The following is a 20,584-nucleotide window of genomic DNA, read 5'->3' as shown; positions in this document are numbered from 1 at the left end:
ACTACCTTTTATATTTTTTAAATGTTCTTGAGATGGAAAACAATAGAATTTTCAAATTGCTAATAGCTATAATATTTTTACTCTCATCCTGTGATTTTCTTATCTTATAAAGAGCTCTCAGATGCACACACATATTGTCTCCACTTCTGTAACATTTGTTAAATTAGTTAGAAGGTATACATACATGTTGTCTATGACCACTAATTAAGAGGAAATGTACACTCTTATGATTGTTCACATCTTTCATTTTCAACATTAAATGTAATTGAAGTACAATAAACTGCACATATTGAAGTAAGCAATTACATAAATGTGTGAAGTATATACACCTGTGAATCAGTCTCCCAAATCAAGATAACAAACTATCTCAAATCTTCTGTTTTCTCTTTGCAATTCATTCCTACATCCATCACTGTCTCCAGGCAACCACTATTCTCCCTTCATTCACCATTGACTAATTTTAATTTCCTAGAATTCTATATAAATTGAATCATATTGAATGCACAATTTTGATCTGGTATTTATTTCTCTCAATATGATAATTTTGTCATTCCTTCACATTGTTGTGTGTTTGAATAGTTCATTCATTTCATTGATGAGTAATATCCCATTGCTTTTGTATATAACAAAATTTGTTCATCTATTCATATGATGATGGACATCTGAGGTGTATTCAGGTTGTTAAAAAAGTTGCTAGTAACAATTGTGTATAAGTCTTTATGTGCACATATGTTTTTGTTTCTCCATTCCTAGGAATGGAATAATTGAGCCACATGAGACGTTTGCTTCAAACTTATTATGAAAGTGCCAAGTTGTTTTCCAAAATAGTTGTAAAATTTAAATATCTTCACTAGCATTGTGAGAAATGGACCACAGCCTTGCCAACTCTTGATATAGTTTTTATAAATTTTTCATTCTAATAAGTATGTAGTGGTATCTCATTGTGGTTTTAAATTTGCATTTCTTGAGAGAGTCATGTGTTTATTATCATTTCATGTGCTTATGGGAAATCCATATATGTTCTTTATTAAAGCATGTTTTAAATCTTTGGCCATTTTCTTATTACTGATATGTGAGAAAATATATACACATATATATTAGAGATGATATATAATATATATATGACATATGTACAATTTACTTATTGTGCCATTTATAATAAATTATATAAAATATATAAACATATAAACAATTAAAAATTATACACATGTATATTCTAAATACAAGACATTCGATTATTATTATTGCCTCACAGTCTTCACCTTATTTTTTTGTTTTGTTTTGTTTTATGATTCTACTTTGAAACTGAAAACCTCTGATTTATATGATTGCAAAATTTTTAATTTTTTTCCCCTTTATAGTTTGTATTTTATCAAAGGAAACATTTTCAATGTCTGTAAACATCTTTGACTATTTTGAGTGGAAGGGTGCTACTACCTTGTAGTAGTTGTAGTTGCTAATAGTTACTAGAGACCAGCGATAATTCTAAAAATCTTTCAATATACTGGACTGCCACCCTGTTTTAATCGCTTCCTATAGATGTGTGGTAGTATCTCGCTGTTGTTTTAATTTGCATTTCCCTAGTGACTCGTAATGTTGAGCATCTTTTCATGTGCTTATGGGCAATTCATATTTTTTAAATCATCTTTAGAATCTTTTTCCTATTTCCTTATTACTAGGCTGTGAGGACATATGGAGAGCCTCACCTCCTGTTTTAATCACCTGCTATATGCCCCGCTAAAGAAGGAGGAATTCCTGCTGTAGGATTATAGTAATGACAGAGCACATGGCACCCTACATTGCACAGATGAGACAGACAGCAGCTTATTAGTCACATATACTCAAAACTGAAGGGATAAATATATAACATCCCATCCAGGGCCACACAGGTTTTATACTCAAGAACAGAATGAACAACCAGGAACTGTGGGAATCAGGCTTTGCAAGATCAAGGGGACCAAATGTCTTCTTGTTCCCTTGGGAGGATGTGATTGGCTGTCTGGCAGATAACTGAAAACACTATTCATGAATAAGCAGAAACTGTGTATGTTCTTTGTTGTTGTTTTTTTGATAAGGAGGGTTGTTTCACTAGAGGACCCTATTTTCTAGAAGAGAGTGGGGAAGGGAATTTGTGGTTAGGCCTTTTAAGGCTCTCCTGATTTTACTAGATATCAAAGCAAATAACAAATATTGGGCCTTAATTTTAGGCCTTATACCTCAAAACAAATAATTATCCCTTTCAAAATATCTATTAATAGTGTTGCACTTGGAAAACACTAATCTAGAAATTTGTCAATTTTGGGGGGTCTTTTTATAGCTTTAGATTTTGTCATTATAAAATTTCTCTTTTCAAAGTATTTTTCATGCCACTGATAACTGCTCTAATCTTTACTATGTTCTTCCTTCTAATTTGGTGTATTTTGCTCTTATATTTAACTCCTGATTTGAGCCATAGATTATTGGCATCAGATTATTCTTCCTTACCAATAAAACAATTTAAAACTCAAATATTCTTTATTTATCTTTGTCAATTTTTCTCACGTTTTAAAATATTTATCTATTATATGAAATATTTAAAATATTTAAGAAAAATATCTTACAATATGTGAAACAAAATCCTTGTTTATTTAATATTGTTTTTCTGATCAATTTCTCCTTTTAGCATTATGCTGCAACAAACCTTTTTAAAACTCTAATAATATTATCTATCTTGATGTCTATTTTATCAAATATTAAACTAGCAACCCCGCCTTTGTTATTCTTACTATGTGATATAATTTTCAACCCATTTACTTTCAGTCTATGTTTTCTATACAAAAGAGGTAACTTGTAGACAGAATATAATAAAGTTTTGCTTTCCTATCTAATCTGTCCATCTCAACCTCTTATGATATTTGTATATCATGAATATTTAATGCAATAATTGATGTTTAGATTTCACTTTGTCATTTTATGATTTGTCATTTGTATGACATTTTATTTTAAACAATCACATTTGGCTTATCCTTTCTTATATTCCTTTAGATTATTAAACTATTTTCTCCACATGCCCCATTTAATCTAACAAGAAGGCAACATGCTGTTCTACTTAATCCTTAAATACTGTTAGAGAGCCTATTTTAAAACCACGAATATAGGTCAATCTCATTTTAACAATAATGTATATGTTTTTTTTCTACTACAAAAAGTTAGGTAACTTTAATTTCCCTTCTGGTAATGAGAAATGAGCTTATATAAACAAGATTTCTCCTGAAAAAAAGTAGAAAATGAGAAGAAAATAAAATACGGTAAGCTCTTTGTATCTGTGGGTTCAATAACCATGGGTCCCACATCCGTGGATTCAGTGCTACATGTTGAAAATATTCAAAAAAGATAATGCAATGAAAAATTATATAAATTTTCAAAATACTATAACATTTTATGAATTCAAAATAAAACATTTGAAATATTTCAAAATATAACGTTATATTTTGAAAATACTAATTTTCAAAATACTAATGTTCAAAATAGTATAACAACGATTAACATAGCATTTTCACTGTATGGTGAATTATAAGTAATCTAGAGATATGTAAAGTATACTGGGGGTGCACAGAAGTTATATGCAAATATGATATAATTTTACATAAGGGACTTGAGCATCTGTGGATTTTGATATCCACAAGGGTGCTGGAACTAAACCCTTATGGATAACATGTATGACTGCATATGTGTTTGAAGGCATAGAAAAGCTAACAACAACGAAAAATCAGTAAGTCAAGAACTAAGAAACAAATAAAATTCATGGAGGTCATCTTGAAATTTGGGAATTCTTTTTTTTTCCCCATGACCATTTTTTGATTCCAGAAATTCAGCTGGTATGCTCAGAGGAAAATATATTTTTTGGTAACCTGATCTGATTGATGCATCAAAAATCAAAGTCTTGTGTCAACTAAGAGCTGACCAGGTAAACCAACTGTTCTATTCCATGCATGTAAGATTGAAGAGCCCAGACACAAATTTTCTTAATCTTTACAATTAAATTAAGGAGATTGCTAGTGCCACAGGCTTCCTGCCAGAATTGAATGTTTATCATCTCTGGAGAAAAATAATATCATTCAAGCCTTCAAAATATTTTGACATTTATACATATAAAATAAATTCACTAAATCAAATTAACCAGACATATAAGCAGATAAGGAACTATGGACAATAATAAGAATAACATCAAAATGACACAAATGAAGCAGACCTACTGGGGCTATAGATAATGCAGGTATCACATTTTTAAATAATTTGTTCAAAGATAGAAAACTTTTGAACAAGCCTTGAAAGCTAAAAAAAAATGAAATGTAAAGCTGAGAGTATAGTAAATGATATTTAGAAATTAGTGGACTTCTAGCAGTAACTGCTTGAGCGGTCAAGGCAAAATGAATAAAAGTCAGAGTGGTGGTCAGGGTCCTGGAGGTAGCAAGAAGGATGACAAGGACAATAAAAAGAAATATGGTACCTCCTGTACCAACTTGAATGGGGAAAACAACAAGAAATCAAAGGGACCAGATCCTGCCAGCAAACTGCCACTGGTGATATCTCACACTCAGTGCCACCTAAAATTATTGAAGTTAGAGAGAATTAAAGAATATGTTCTCATAGAGGAAGAATTCATTAGAAATTAGGAACAAATGAAACCATTAGAAGAAAAGCAAGAGGAGAAAATATCTAAAGTGGATGATCTGAGGGCACCCTGATGTCAATAGGAATCTTGGAAGAGATCATTGATAACAATCACACTATTGTGTCTACACCTGTGGGTTCAGAACACTACGTCAGCATTCTTTCATTTGTAGACAGAGATCTGCTGGAATCTTGCTGCTTGGTCCTGCTCAACTACAAGGTGCATTCTGTAATAAGGGTGATGGTAGATGATATGGATTCCCTAGTCATAGTGATGAAGGTAAAAAATGCCTCCCATAAGACCTATGTTGATATTGAGGGGTTTGCCAACCAAATTCAGAAAATTAAGACATCTGTGGAGCTTCCTCTCACCAATCCTGAATATTATGAAGAGATGAATATAAAGGCATCACTCGCAATGGTCCACCTGACACAGGTAAAACCTTGTTAGTCAAAGCAGTAGCAAACTTAACCACCTTCTTGAAACGAGTGGGTTATTAACTTGTTCAGAAGTACCTATGTGATGGGCCCAAATTCATACGGGAATTGTTCCAAGTTACTAAAGAATATTCACCTTCTATTCTTTTTAATTGATGAAATTGACAACATTGGGACAAAACGATATGACTCAAATTCTGATGGTGAGAGATAGATTCAGCCAACAATATTGGAACTGTTGAACTAGTTGTGTTGATTTGATTCATGGGGAGATGTAAAAGTTATAATGGCCACAAACCGAATAGAAACTTTGTATCCAGCAGTTATCATACAAGGCCATATTGACGGAAAGATAGATCAAGTTCTCCCTACCTGATAAAAAGACTAAGAAGTACATATTTCATATTCACCCAAGGAGGATGATGCTCGCACTCTGGAGGACTTGATTATGGCTGAAGACAACCTCTTTGGTGCTGACATCAAGGCAATCTGAACAGAAACTGATCTGATGCCCTTAGTGGACTGTGTAAATTTATCTATCTACAGAATGAAGCCAGAGAGAGAAAACATGGATGAAAAATTTGTTAAAAGATGGCTGGATGTGGTGACTCATGCTTGTAATTCCAGAGCTTTGGAGTCCACAGCGGGGAGACTGCTTGAGACCAGGAACTTGAGACCAGCCTGGGCAACAGAGTGAGACATTCTCTCTACAAATATGTTTCTAAAAAATTTAGCTGGACATGATGGCATGCACCTGTAGTCATATATACTTAAGAGACTGAGGATCACTTCAGCACAGGAGTTTGAGGTTATCATGAGCTATGATCATAACACTGCACTCCAGCCTGGGCAACAAGGCAAGATCCTGTCTCTCTAAGTTAAAATATATCTACATAAAAGAGTAACAGAAGTATAGGACATACCGAAAAGCTCTTAGATGTAAGTCCAAGAAGGTTAAGTAGAATCTTGGGGGCAGAATATATATTTGACATAATAGATGAAAATTCCCTAAATTTAATGAAACCCATCAACTTGTAGATGAAATAATCCCTAAGATCCCTAAAAAGAATATATAAAAGGAAAATAACCTTAGGAAAATGAGCACAAAAACACTGTAAAACCAATGAGAGAAAAGTATTCTTGAAATCCTTAGGAATAAAAGCGATAATTTTCAGAGGAACAGCTACTACTCAGAAGTAATGAACATAAAATAGAATAGAATAAAATAATATTTCAATGTGTCTAAAGGACTTAATTATATACATAGAATTATATGCCAAAGAAGGATAGCTTTCAAGAATGAAATTGAAATAAATAGTTTCATTCAAACAAAAATTGTTAATTTAGTTAATAGCAAACTTTCATTAAGGAAACATTAAAGATTTCTTTCAGCAGAAATAAATGTTACCAGATAGCAACTTGGCAATTCAAGAAACAATAAACAGTGAAAAGGGTAAATAAGTTGGACAACATAAATGAGTATTGACTGTATGTATCAATAAATATATAGCTACCAAGTTAAGAGAAGGCAAACTGGAATCAGATTTTCTCAATAATTCTAAAATACTAAATAGAGTAAAATGGTCATCTAATAGGAATAAAACAAAAGGCCAAAAGTGAGATGGCATATTTAAACCCAAATATATCAGTGAATACACTAAATTTAAATAGACTAAGTGCTCCAATTAAAATATAAAATGATTATGAGAGTTGATATTAAAACTTGACTATGTAAGATTTGATTCAGCATCCCCTCTACTGGGTATCTACCCAAAGGAAAATAAATTATTATATCAAAAAATAACTGCACTCATATGTTTATCACAGCACTACTCACAAGACCAAAGATATGGACTTAACCTAAACCTCTATCAATGGATGATTGGATAGAAAATATAGTATGTCTATGCAATGGAATACTATTCACCCATAAAAAATAATGAAATCATGTCTTTTACAGCAATGTGAATGGAACTAGAGGTCATTATCTTAAGTGAAACAACTCAAAAAAAAAACAGTCAAATATCACATGTTCTTACTTATAAATGGGAGCTAAATAATGTGTGCTCATAGACATAGAGTGTGGATTGATAGACATTGGAGACTCAGCTGGAGAGGGCTGAAGGGTGGGATGGGTGATGAGAAACTACTTAATGTATACGACATACATTATTTATGTGATTGATACACTGAAAACCAAGATTGCATTTGTACTCTTAACAAATACAAATAAAATGTAATATGTGTGCAAATTATAAAGATATAGAAAGTTTTTAAGGCAATTATAGATAAAATACATTGTGAAATCAGTAACCAAAAGGAGAATGAAATCATTACATTAATGTGATGGAAAGTATATTTTTAAAATACAGTGTTCTAGAGAGAAAAAAGTCACCACACTAATAATAAGTTTCAAACCACTTTGGATATATGACAAATCTAAATTTGTAATCTCATAACAATATACTTTTAAAATTAAAAAGGGATAAAAGATAATACTATGTGATTAACTCTAAGAAAACCAGCTAAGGTACCTGATGAAATTTAACATATAATAATAATAAAACATTTTTTATTAACTGCTGATATATGGTACTTACTTAGTAGAAACTACAAACAAAAATTTACAGCAAACATCATACTTAATTGGAAATGTTTTAATTTTTTTCTTTAAGATGAGTGAAACAAAGTTGCCTCCTACCACTACTTCTACATCCTATCTAATTTTGTGGTGAGTTCATAACCAGTGAAAAAAATCAAGAAAAACAAATAAAATATATATAGGCATTATAATGAAAAAAACTCTTATTATCAACAGACAATATACTATGAATAAATTAGTTAAATTAATAAATAAATTCATCCGGGTAGGAGAATATGAGGACAATAAGCAAAAATCTGTATGCCAACTACAACTTAAACTATACCACTTAAAATAGAGGTTTATTCAAATATATGGAAAAAAACAATTAACAAAAATCATATATATATATAAAATTTATAAGGAGGCAGAGAAAATATTGGTTCTTTTATATATATATATGTATATATATACATATACATATGTATATATCTCAAACGTTAAGGAATAAGTGAATAGAAGATACAGAAAATCTCAACACAGAAAGCCATAAAACATTAATGAGAGAAATGTCTGTAGATCTAATAAGTGGAACATATACCATATTCATTTATTTGAATTTTTAAAGATATTAATTCTCCACAAATTTATCTATGTATTCAATACAATCAAAACAAACTTCTTTTTTAGAGTTTTAAATATTTTTTATGTTTAATTTTTGTGGGTATACAGAAGGTGTATATACTTACTGCTGGTGGGAATGTAAATCACTACAACCACTACAGAACAGTTTGTAGGTTCCTCAGTCACATGAATACAATGTATCTTTTGTGCAAACCAGCAAGCTTCTTTTTTAATATTTTAGGGTTATATTGAAGATAAAAAATATTGAAGTCACTCTTGAAGAAAAAATACATGATCGGGGAGGTAATTTACTGGTTATTAATGCTCACTATAAAGCTACAGTAATTAAGACAGTGTGGTTTCATATTGACTCAAGGATAGACAAATATAACTATATAATAGAATTGAGTCCAGAAACAAATGCACACATCCATGGACTTTGTTTTATTACAAGGCTGGCATAAAAGATAAGTCAGAAGATAAAAGACTTTTTGATAAATGGGGCTGGTTCAAATGGATATTTTATTAATGAAAATGAAACCAGACCTCCAACTCACACCATGTGCACACACACAGTTCACATATTTATAGATCTCAATGTAGCAACTAATAAACCACCTAGTATTAGTATAGAATATCTTCATAAATTTATTAGACTTTATTTTATGAAGAGAAATAACTTAATCTCTTCCTTTCAGGTCCAAGAGAGCAGTTATTCCCTTTCTTCGCTCACATCAGCTACCTTTCATTGTTTCATCACCTTTTTTAAGCTACCTCTCCTCGCTTGAAGCCTACATTGTAATTCAAGTGCACCTCAACCTTCTCATTCTCCACAATGGCATCACTCGTCCCAGGTCCCTTCCGATACTGTGTTTCTAATGATATTTTCTGCTACAGCAAAAGAAATCTGCTGTTTGCTGTAAATATTTGTTTTTAGTTTCTACTGATTTAGAAATTTCCATATATCAGCAGTTTATTAAAACATGTTTTATAATTTTTAGATGTGAAATTTCATTACATGCCCTTACTGGGTTTGATGGATTTCATCACATACTATTGATATGTTTTTTGACAGTCTCCTGTCAAAAGTTAAATCAATATTCACATGCATATCCCACATAACACCCTGGCACCACCACAACTTTTTAAATTTCTCTTCTCTGAAGATAGATAGTCATTTTTACTTCATTGCAGCCCTATTTTCCTGTGGCAACAATTATATCTTGTCCTAATCTGCAGCTCAAACTGAGATTCCTCTTCCAATCCATTACAACCTCCTGGTGTCCTTGACTCTCACTGCACCAAATCCATCATCTTTACACATTTTCCCTATTTTCTTAGCCTTTGGCATCCTTCTGATTTTACATCCTCCCTTCGTTGACTGGTTTCCTAACCTTGGTAAATTGGGGTATCCCTGTACTCAACAACACAGAAGTTTGGAACACTAGGGAAATTTGGACATCAAAGAACCTTTAGAGAACAAATCCGCATCAGCTTTCCTCACTCAAGTCCTTGATGCTGCTGTTCAATTGTTCTATTTAGATATTCTCTGATATTTTGAAATTTTCTTCCCTTTTTGTCCATTCTTTATTTTCTTCTTCACATACTTGTCTTCATCTTTTTATGTGCTTATTACTTCCAAATCCTCATGTTCAGGACTCCTTAATAATTACTTCAGTGCCACCATTTCAATGAAATTGCTACTGAAGGCAATCAAATTAACTACCTCTCTTGACTTACACTTCACATACTTCATTTTGAACCTAGTATTATTTTCTCGTATTCAGAGTAGCTATTTACATGTCTATATATCTCCCCTTCACCAAAATATATGTGCTTTAAAGACAAAGACCATGAATTTTCCATCTCTATGCTGATTTTGAGCACTGAATTTATCTCTTTTCCTATGGGAGACACTTTCTGAGACATATTTCGTTTCTGTCGATGTCAAATTTTAGCCCTATGCTATCATTATCATCATTATATGCAGAAAGCATATAAGTAAAAGGCCATTTTTGCTGTCTCATGAAGTTGCAGAGCTACCTTAATTCCTGTACCAAAAAATATTGTGGAAAAGAGATTCTCGCTTTGCATTCTGCTGCATCAATTCTATGCATTACGCTTTCCTAGGTTCTGACTTTTCTAAAAGGTATGCGTGCTTGCGTGTGTGTGTAAAATTATTCTATCAAGTTGCAAATGTCATTTCAAATGGTTAACTGGCAGAAGTCTCAGCGGTATTCTCTGTAACAGCTCACAGGACAAGAGGCCTGTTGGTATGGGAAATCACCGTTTTACTTAGTAGAACTTTGCCCAAGCAGTTCTATTACATCTGTGTATTTTTATATTTTAAGTTTCTATTTCTGAAAAAACTCAACTATACGTGGTGTACAGTTCTGATATAAAATGAAGATTGCAATTATGGTAGATACTTTCTCAACAATTCCAGAGAGTGAAATGCACTATCTCTTTTTATTAATTTTTATATCACTTTTTTTTCATTTAAAGAATTTCAAATGGAGTCAGAGAGGCAAATATGGGTGAGTTTTTCAGTTATATGATTTCAAGGGAACTTCTGTTATCTCGTTTTGTCTTCATGTGATGGCCCAAAAAGGATGCATAATTTAAAATTGGATCTTATTAAACAAACACATCTGATTAGCATGCCCCTACTTTAATATGTAGCTCCTCTTGATATATTCCTTTGCATTCTTTGTACTTTAAAAAAATAACAGCCTCAACACTAGCATATAACTACAGTTCAAAACCTACATTATGAATTAACAGTAGTCAGTGTCTTTTTACCCATGTCCTTTACTCAGCCCACATTAGTTTGTGCATAACTGGCAGGTAGGATAAAATGAAAAACTGAACTTGCTATAAGCTTTCTATTGAGTATCTCCTCAACCTCTAAAATGGCTTGTAGATTTCCTGATTTACATGTGCCCTCACCACAGACTAATTTTAAGACAAAACATATTATATTTCAATATCACAGTACTGCTTTCAATAAACAAAGCTAAAAGGTAATATTTTTATTTTAGAAATAATGTTTAGAGTTATTTGCATAGTTTCTTCATACTTGCTGGTCCACAAAATCTTAGTCATAACTTGCTACATGAAACTAAACAAGATATAAATAGTAAGTATTGTCATCCATTCATTGTTACCAACCTGCTCTTTAACTGGAAAATAATAAACAGGCAGTTTGTAAGATATCAGAGGCTTATTAGAAGAGAACTATACAGAGTCCAGGGCCTGTCATGTTCTCCTTACACAGTTACCAATACTGCCTAGGTTCCCCTAAGATGTCCAACATTTCACTGAGTACTATCAAAGCAATCTTGGGTAAAATTGAATTTCAGGAACCAAATCACTTCATATTAAAGTTGTCTTCTGTAGGGTGTATCTAAGATAAGTATTATGTTCTGAATTAAGGTTTCCTGCCTTTTCATTTTTTCATGCTGAAGTGTTTTCCCCTTTCTTTGATGATTTAATAAGAATGAAAAGGCTAAGACAAAAACTATCAATAGCATACAGAATCCCCAAAGAGAGGAAAATGAATCATTCAGGATATTTTAAATTAATCAAGTGGAGATTTAAACTGAAAAAACATTCAAATGTTTAGAAGTCTGTTTATTCACAGTCATAGCTCTATATTTAACCACTAGACACTTAAAGCTTTCTTTTCTATAACAGAAATGTGATATAGAAGTTGAGAGGTTGGTTGATAAAACATTTCATAGTTGTCAGGGAAAATGGGACATCTTTGCCTCAAAATAATCGATGACCAAGTGATATTTTTTCAAACCAGTTAGGTGGTCTATATAAATAATCATGTTAGATAAATGAACATTCAATATCTAGTTTTCAAAATATAAGCTTTATACAAAACCCAAATAACATACGTTTAAAATAAACAGGAGCTTTAATAGCAATGTTTTTCTGAAACATCTACAATTAAATAAATTATTATATAATTCATATCATATTATTTCATCATGTGATTATTACTTACTGTTTAAAATGGTAAATCCAATCATTCTAACATACCTCTTTCAAGATTCAAGGTATGGTATAATATTATTTTTAAGACTCTGAACACCTTTGACACACACTTCTTGGTTTAATAAATCTATTTTCCATAGTTTTCATCTTTCTAACTCACAAGTCCTAAGCCCGAGTACGAATGAATGTCTCTACAAACTTTTCATCATTTTAGTATCCCTTTATCCGTCCTTTTCCAGCTGATTTTCTCTGTGATCTGTTCTAGTGTTCCATTTTCCAAGTAGGTACTGCCAAACAGTCCACCAAAAAGCACTTATTTATTTATCAACTATTTATTTTAGCTCCTGCCAGGAATAACTGTGATTCATTATGTGTAATCATGATTACTGACTTGGCTTCTGTAGGTAAAGAGGAAGTATAAGAAACAATTTAACTCGTAGATGAGTATAACGTTACTTAGTGGATTTATGAGAAAATTGTATTTAAGGGTAAATGGTAGCATTAATGTTTAAAATAAAAATGTCTTAGATCATTTTCTTGAGCGGAAAGCATAAAACCCAAGCAACGTTTTAAAATTTTGGTACTAACTGATCAATCTTGTGCTGATCATAATTGGTAAAGCTACCTATAGTTACATATTTTTAATTTACAATATTTGGAATATTGAATTTCTATAACATTTAAAATTAGAGTCAAATAAAATGCAGACAGCATTTAGAAAATCAAATATAAGAGAAAAAGCAAGAATTTAGTTGGAACTGAGGCTCTTTTACTACTTACTTCGTTGCTAATTTGCTCCATGACCTTCAGTCAGTAACCTCATTGTGTCTCAGAGGATATAATAATCCTGACCTGCTTCACAGGGGCGTGCTGTACCTTAATTGATGTGTGTTAAGCGCCTGGAGGTACTTTAATGAAAGCCATTATTGAAATGCAATTATTAACATTTGGGATAATGAAGTTAGCTTAGACGGTTTAGCCTGGCCTGGTGTGAATATACTTTCTAAATTCAAGAGTACAAATTTTTGCTGTTTTAAAACTTAAAAAAGGTATGAAAAAGCAAAAACAGAAAATTAAACCATAACTGGCTTATTTGCTGACTTTAGCAGCATCAGTGCCTGCAGTTTATTGCTTTGTCTCTGATCAAGTGCATTGCAATCAATGCGAATTACGACAGAGATGGTAGGAGATAATTTTGCAAAAATGTCAAAAATGCAAAGTTTGTGAGATCTGGATGGACTAGAAATGACTATATTGATTTTATAAAGGTTGGTAAATTACTGCAATACCCCCTTACTTTAAGGTAGATTGCAAATCGTGCATTTTAAGCAAGATCAACTCTAATTTTAAACTTCAAGAAAAGTTTAGCGTATCACATGCATTATTTTAATCCATGAGAAATTTAGAAGTCATGTGCTTACCTAGTAGAATCTAGATGTGAAATTCCCAGTAGTACTAATCCTTCTGTTTTACAATTCCTACCTGTCTATGCATTTTAGCGAGTTTGTCTTTACATTCAGAAAGCAGTCAGACCAGAATAGAAATTAGTGAAATAAACTCCTATTATCAAAAAAGGGCAGATGAAAACAAACAAAACACATTTTTTGGAAAATGCTCTGAACAACAGCCATTCAATCTTACGTAATGTCACACTGCCATTTATCTTTTCTTATGAATTATATTTTTAATTGATGTCAATTACATTTAAATAGCCTATAGCATAGGGTCACACTCACTGAAAATTCAAGACTTAGTGGAGATTTCTCCAATGATATCTTAGTTTTCAGTCACTATGTGGAAAATTGCAGTGCTCCTAAAACTACATAATAAAATCATTGCTAGTGTTCATTTTTGTCTGTATATTCATTAAAAAATTCAGAAAATCTATGTTGAAAGCTGCAAGAAACACCTATAATATCATGTCACAGGATTAATCAAATTATTTTTATATTAATGAAAGCATTTTACATTTTGTGTTTTATGTTTTATATGTATTTAACATGAATATCTTTGCATAAACCTCATTGTTTTCTAACTTCAGTCTAGTTCTCCTCCTAATATTATCAGACAATACCACTCATGAATATTTTTATACTTATGATTTGATATTTTATAATATACTATATATTTGTGTTTATTAGTGAACAGTATATACTACTGGGTTTTTGTATTTATATGTTTTAATTATACATTAATGGTATTAACCATTGTACAAGTTACTTTTTCACTTCATATTTTGTTTTTTGTATGTATTCATCTTGGTAAATGTAAACCTATTCCACTAATTTTAACATGTTCAATAGTATGCCATTGTAGTCATATACCATAATACACTTATATTTACCTCTACTAATGGGCATTTTAATATTTTACACAGTGTTCTTATAAATTTTTATATATATGCCTCCTATAAATATCTATAAATATGCATGTGTGTATGTGTGTTTATGTATGTATGCACACACATTAGTTGGCTTGGGCTGCCAAAAGAAAATTCCACAGACTGGATGGCTTAAACAATAGAAATATATTTTCTCACAGTTCTGTAGGCTTTAACTCCAAAATCTAGGTGTCTGGTTTGGTTTCTTCTGAAACTTCTCTCCCTGGCTTTTAGATAGTTTCCTTTTTACTGTTTTCTCACATGGCCTTTGTCTGTTTGGATGCACACCTGCTGTCTCTTTGTGTGTTTACATTTCCTTCTCTAATAAGGATGCTAATCAAAGTTTATTAAGTCCCACTTACATCCTTTATTTAACTAATTACCATGTTAAAGTCCTCCAAATACTGTCACATTTTAGCTACTGAGGACAAAAACTGCTATGCATGAATTTTTGGGGATCACAATTCAGCCCACAATATTCTATAAACATGCAATTTGGATACATTATTTGTTGAAATATTGATTTAGTAAGTAGTGGACAAAGGGAATTGCTATTCTTAAGCATGTATAAAAAATTACTTAGCTAATTAATTAATGACAGAGCCAGTGGGATACACAGCAAGATCAAAAAGAACTCAAGCTTCAAACATTTATTGTCAGAAAGGAATGCTAAAATAAATTTGCAAATGGAAATTTGCTCAATATACACAGAGCTGTAATCGATTATATTTCAGTGACACATTTTGCATTTCTGTGGTCAGAAATTATTTGTATTACTCTCCATTTTCTACAAGTTTTTACAAGTTAAAGCTTCTATCTCTACAGTTATAAAATAGCCTATTTAAAGAATAAAAAAATGGGAAAAATCTAATGTATCAGATTACATCAGTCAGTTGTAAAGATATCATATAATCTTTTTTTGACAGGTAATTTAGATCTTTATGAAAAGACAATTGAAATTCTGACTATTTATTATATATATACATATATATTTGACACATAATAATTGTATATATTTATGAGGTATAGTGTGATATTTCAGTACATGAATACAGTATGTAATGATCAAATCAGGGTCATTAGCATATATATCACTTCAAATATTTATTATTCCTTTGTGATGGAAGCATTCAAAGTTTTTTAGGTATTTGAAAATATACCATAAATTATTTCTTACTGTAGTCACCATATAGTGTTATAAACACTGGAACTCATTACTCCCAGGTAGATGTAATTTGTAATTTTGTGTTTGTTAACCAACCTCTCCCTATTCTTTCTCCTTCTACTCTTGCTAGCCTCTAGTAATCACTATTCTATTTTCTACTTCCATGACATATACCCTTTTAGCTTCCACATATGAATGACAGCATGAAGTATTTATTTTTCTGTACCTAACTTATTTTACCTAACAAAATGCCCTCCAGGCTCTTTCATATTATGGTGAATGAAAGAATTTTATTCTTTTTTATGGCTAAAAAGCATTTCATCGTGTTTATGTACCACATTTTCTTTGTGCATTCATCTGTTGATGGACATTTAGGTTGATTCTATTTATTGACTATTGTGAATAGTACTACAAAAAACATGGGAATGAAAATGACTTTTCAGCATATTGATGTCCTTTCCTTCAATTCTAAATCCAGTAGCAAAATTGCTAGAACACATGGTAGTTCTATTTTTAGTTTATTGAGAAACTTCCATACTGTTTTTCTAATAACATACTAATTTATAATTTTTACCAACCATATATAATTGTTTCTTTGTCTTGCATTTTTGCCAGGATTTACTATAGTTTGTTTTTTGATGGTAGCCATTCTAACTGGGGTGAGATAGTAACTCAATGGGGTTTTGACTTTCATTTTCTTTATGATGAATGATGGTGAATAAATTTTGATATATTTGTTGGTCATTTATATATCTCCTTTTGAGAATTTTCTATTCAAGTTTTTCTTATGTTAAAATTGTTATTATTATTATTTGTTATTTGTTGTTTGAATTCCTCGCCTATTTTGAATTTAATCTCTTATCAGATGACTAGTTTACAAATATGTTCTCCCATTTTTCTGCTTGTCTCTTCACTCCATTGATTATTTTCTTTCCTGTGCAGAAGCTTTATAGTTTGATATTAACCCATTTGTCTATATTTGCTTTTGTTGCCAGTATATTTGAGGACTTAATCCTAAAATATTTGCCCAGACAAATATACTTAAGCATTTCCTCTAAGTTTTCTGCTAGTAGGACTACAGATTCTGGTTTTACATTTAATTTTTTAATTCGTTCTGAGTATATTTTTGTACATGGTGAGAAATTGGCATCTGGTTTCATTCATCTGCATATGGATGTCCAGTTTTTCCAGCACCACTTATTGAAGAGACTGTCCTTTTTTCACTCTAGGGTCTTGGCATCATTGTTGAAAATCATTTGGATATATATAAGATGACTTATTTATTAGTTCTCTATTCTGTCCCATTGGTCTATGTATTTGCTTTTATGCAAGTACCATGCTGCTGTTTTGGTTTCTATAAATTTGTAGTTTATTTTGAATCCAGGTATTTTGATGCTTCCATCTTTTTTCCTTTTTCATCACGATTGCTTTAGATATTCGGGCTCTTTGTATTTCATACAAATTTTTGGAATTGTTTTCTATTTTTGTGTATAATGTCATTGTTATTTTGATAGTGCTTGCATTGAATCTGTACATTGTTTGGAGAGTATGAACATTTTAAGAATATTAATTCTTCTAATATGTGTGCATGGGATATCTTTTCATTTGATGTTTCCTCTTTGATTTATTTTATCAGTGTTTATAGTTTTCATGGTAGACTTTTTCAACTCATTGTTTAAATTTAATCATACGTATTTTCTTATGTTTTGTACCTACAGTATATGAAATTGCTTTAATGATAACTTTTGGGTAGTTTATTATTTATGTATATCAGTGCTACCAATTTTGTATGTTGATTTTTTATTCTGCAAATTTGCTGAGTTGATTAATCATTTCTAAGAATTTTTCTTGTGAAGCCTTTAGATCTTTCTATATGAAAATAACAGCACTTGCAAACAGGAATTACTTGATTTCCTCAATGCCAATTTGAATATGTTTTATTTCTTTCTCTTGTGTGATTGCTCTGACTAGGACTTCTAGTGCTCTGTTGAAACAGAAGTGGTGAAAGTAAGCATACTTCTATTTTTCCAGTTCTGAAAGAAAAGGCTTTCAGTTTTTTTTCCCATTTGCTCTGATGTTACCTGTGAATTTGTCATACATGGTCTTTATTATGTTGTGGTATGTTCCTTCTATGCCTAGTTTTTAAAAGATTTTATCATAAAAAATGTTGAATTTTATCAAATGCTTCTGATAGCTTCATTGAGATGATCACATGATTTTGTTATTCATTCTGTTGATGTCGTATCACATTTTCTGATTTGCATATATTGAATCATCCTTACAACCCTGACATAAATCCAACCTGATCATTCTGTATTAACTTTTTGATGTACAATTTCATTTGCTTTGCAAGTATTTTGTTGAGGATTTTACATCGATATTTTTCAGAAATATTGGTCCACAGTTTTATTTTCTTGTAGTGCCCTTGTCTGGTTTTAGAGTCAAGGTAATGCCGGTCTCGTAGAATAAGTTTGGAAGAATTTAATCTTCAGTTTTTTTGGAATAGCTTTGAAATGATGGTGTTATTGATTTAAAATAGTGGTAAAATTCAACAAAGCCATCTTTTCTTGAGATTTTATTTGTTGGGAGATGTTTTGTTACAGATGCAGCCTTGTTACTCATTATTGGTCTGCTCAGGTAATTTATTGCTTCATGTTTCAATCATGGCAGGTTCTTTGTGTATATGAATTCATCCATTTCCTGTATGTTCTCCAATGTTTTGGTGATAGTTTTTCATAATAGTTTCTGATGGTCTTAAAAAAAATTGTGGTATCAGTTAAAATATCTCCTTCTACATTTCTGATTGTATTTCACTGGGTCTTATCTCTATTTTTTTCTTAACTAGTTCAGCTAATGGTTTGTTAACTTATATATTTTTTTTCTTTCTGCTAATTTTGGGTTGGGTTTGGTTTGCTTTTCTAATTCTCTGAGGTTAATCATATGTTTTTTCTTTTTATTTAAATCTCTCTACTTTTTGATGTAAATGCTTATTGCTATAAACTTACCTGGTAGTACTGCTTTTGCTCTGTTCCTTAGGTTTGGTATGTTATACTTCTCTTCTTATTTATTTCAAGAAATCTTTAAAATATTCCCTTCCTAATTTATTTATTGAGCAATTGGTGATTTAGGAGCATGATGTTTAGTTCCCATGTATTTTTACAGGTTTCAAAGTTCTTCTTGTTATTGATTTCTAGATTTTTTTAAAACTATAGTCTAATACCTATAGTATGTGATTTGATTTTAATTTTTATAAATTTGTCAGGGTTTGTTTTGAGGCCTAGCATACAATCTGTTCTGGACAATGTTTATGTGCTTATGAGAACAATGTGTATTCTGCGATTATTAAATGAAATGTTTCCTAAATGTCTGTTAAGTTCATAATGTAGTTTACTTTTTATTTTTATTTTTTTCTTTCAAATTTCTGTGGGTATTTAGTAGGTGAATATGTTTATAGGTTACATGTGATATATTGGTACAGGCATGCAATGCATTATAATCACATCGGGGTAAATGGCATATCCATCAATTCAAGTATTTATAGTTTGTGTTATACACAATCAAATTATACTCTTTTAGCTAACATATATAATTAAACAGTTTTTTGCTATAGTCACCCTGTTATGCTAAGAAATACCAGTTGTTATTTATTCTTTTTAACCATATTTTGTACCTGTTAACCATTCACACATCCATCCTCCCACTACTATTCTGTCTGTGTTAACCATCCTTCTACATTCTACCTCTATGAGTAAAATTATTCTAATATTTAGCACCCACAAGTAAGTAAGAACATGGGAACTTTTGTCTTTTTGGCCTGGTTTGTTTCACTTAACATAATGATCTCCATCCAGTTCCACCCACGTTGTTGCAAATGACAGGATCTCATTCTTTTATATGGCCGAGTAGTACTCCATTGTGTATATGTGCCACGTTTTATTTAACCATTCATTTGTTGATGGACACTTAGGTTGCTCCCAAATCTTGGCTATTGTGAATAGTGTTGCAATAAACATGAGAGTGTAGATATCTCTTTGATACATAGATTTCCTTTCATTGAGGAATACCCCTAACAGTGATTTTGCTGGATTGTATGGTAGGTATTTTTTAGTTTTCTGGGAAACTTCCAAAATGTTATTAATAGTGATTGTACTAACTGATATTCCTACCAAGAGGGTATGAATGTTCCCTTTTCTTCACATCTCATCAGTATTTGCTATTACCTGTCTTTGCATAAAAGCCATTTTAACTAGGGGTACATGATATCTCATTGTAGATTTGAATTGCATTTGTTGAGCACTTTTTCAAATACCTGTTTGCCATTTGTATGTCTTCTTTTGAGAAATATCTATGCAGATCTCTTGCCCATTTTTTAAATTAGCGTATTATGGTTTTTTTTCTATAGAGTTGTTTAAGCTCCACATATAATCTTTTTTTCATCTCTTGTCAGACGGCTCATTTGCTAATATTTTCTCCCATTCTAGGATTGCCTTTTCACTTGTAGAATGTTTCCTTTGCTGTGCAGAAGTTTTTAACCTGATTTGATCCCATTTGTCCATTTTTGCTTGGTTACTTGTACTTTGGGTTATTTTGGTACAAGTAACTAAAGCAAAAATGATCAGATGGGATCAAATTAAGTATGATCCCATTTTTTACTCCAAGAAATCTTTTCCCAGTCCAATGTCCTTGAGAGTTTCCCCAATTTTTTTTTACAGTACTTTCATAGTTTGAGGTCTTAGAT

General features: G+C 31.4%; 1 pseudogene; it reads left to right on the top strand.

Moving 5' to 3' along the window:
• Positions 1-4,409: 4,409 nt before the first annotated feature.
• On the top strand, positions 4,410-13,494 carry LOC116540876 (annotated as a pseudogene).
• Positions 13,495-20,584: the final 7,090 nt, after the last annotated feature.

This window comes from Sapajus apella, unplaced genomic scaffold (assembly GCF_009761245.1).
Source record: "Sapajus apella isolate SASKATOON/1434 unplaced genomic scaffold, GSC_monkey_1.0 scaffold145, whole genome shotgun sequence".
Classification (NCBI taxonomy): Eukaryota; Metazoa; Chordata; class Mammalia; order Primates; family Cebidae; genus Sapajus; species Sapajus apella.
Note: the sequence above shows the minus strand (reverse complement) of the source record. Positions and strands in the feature narration are given on the sequence as shown.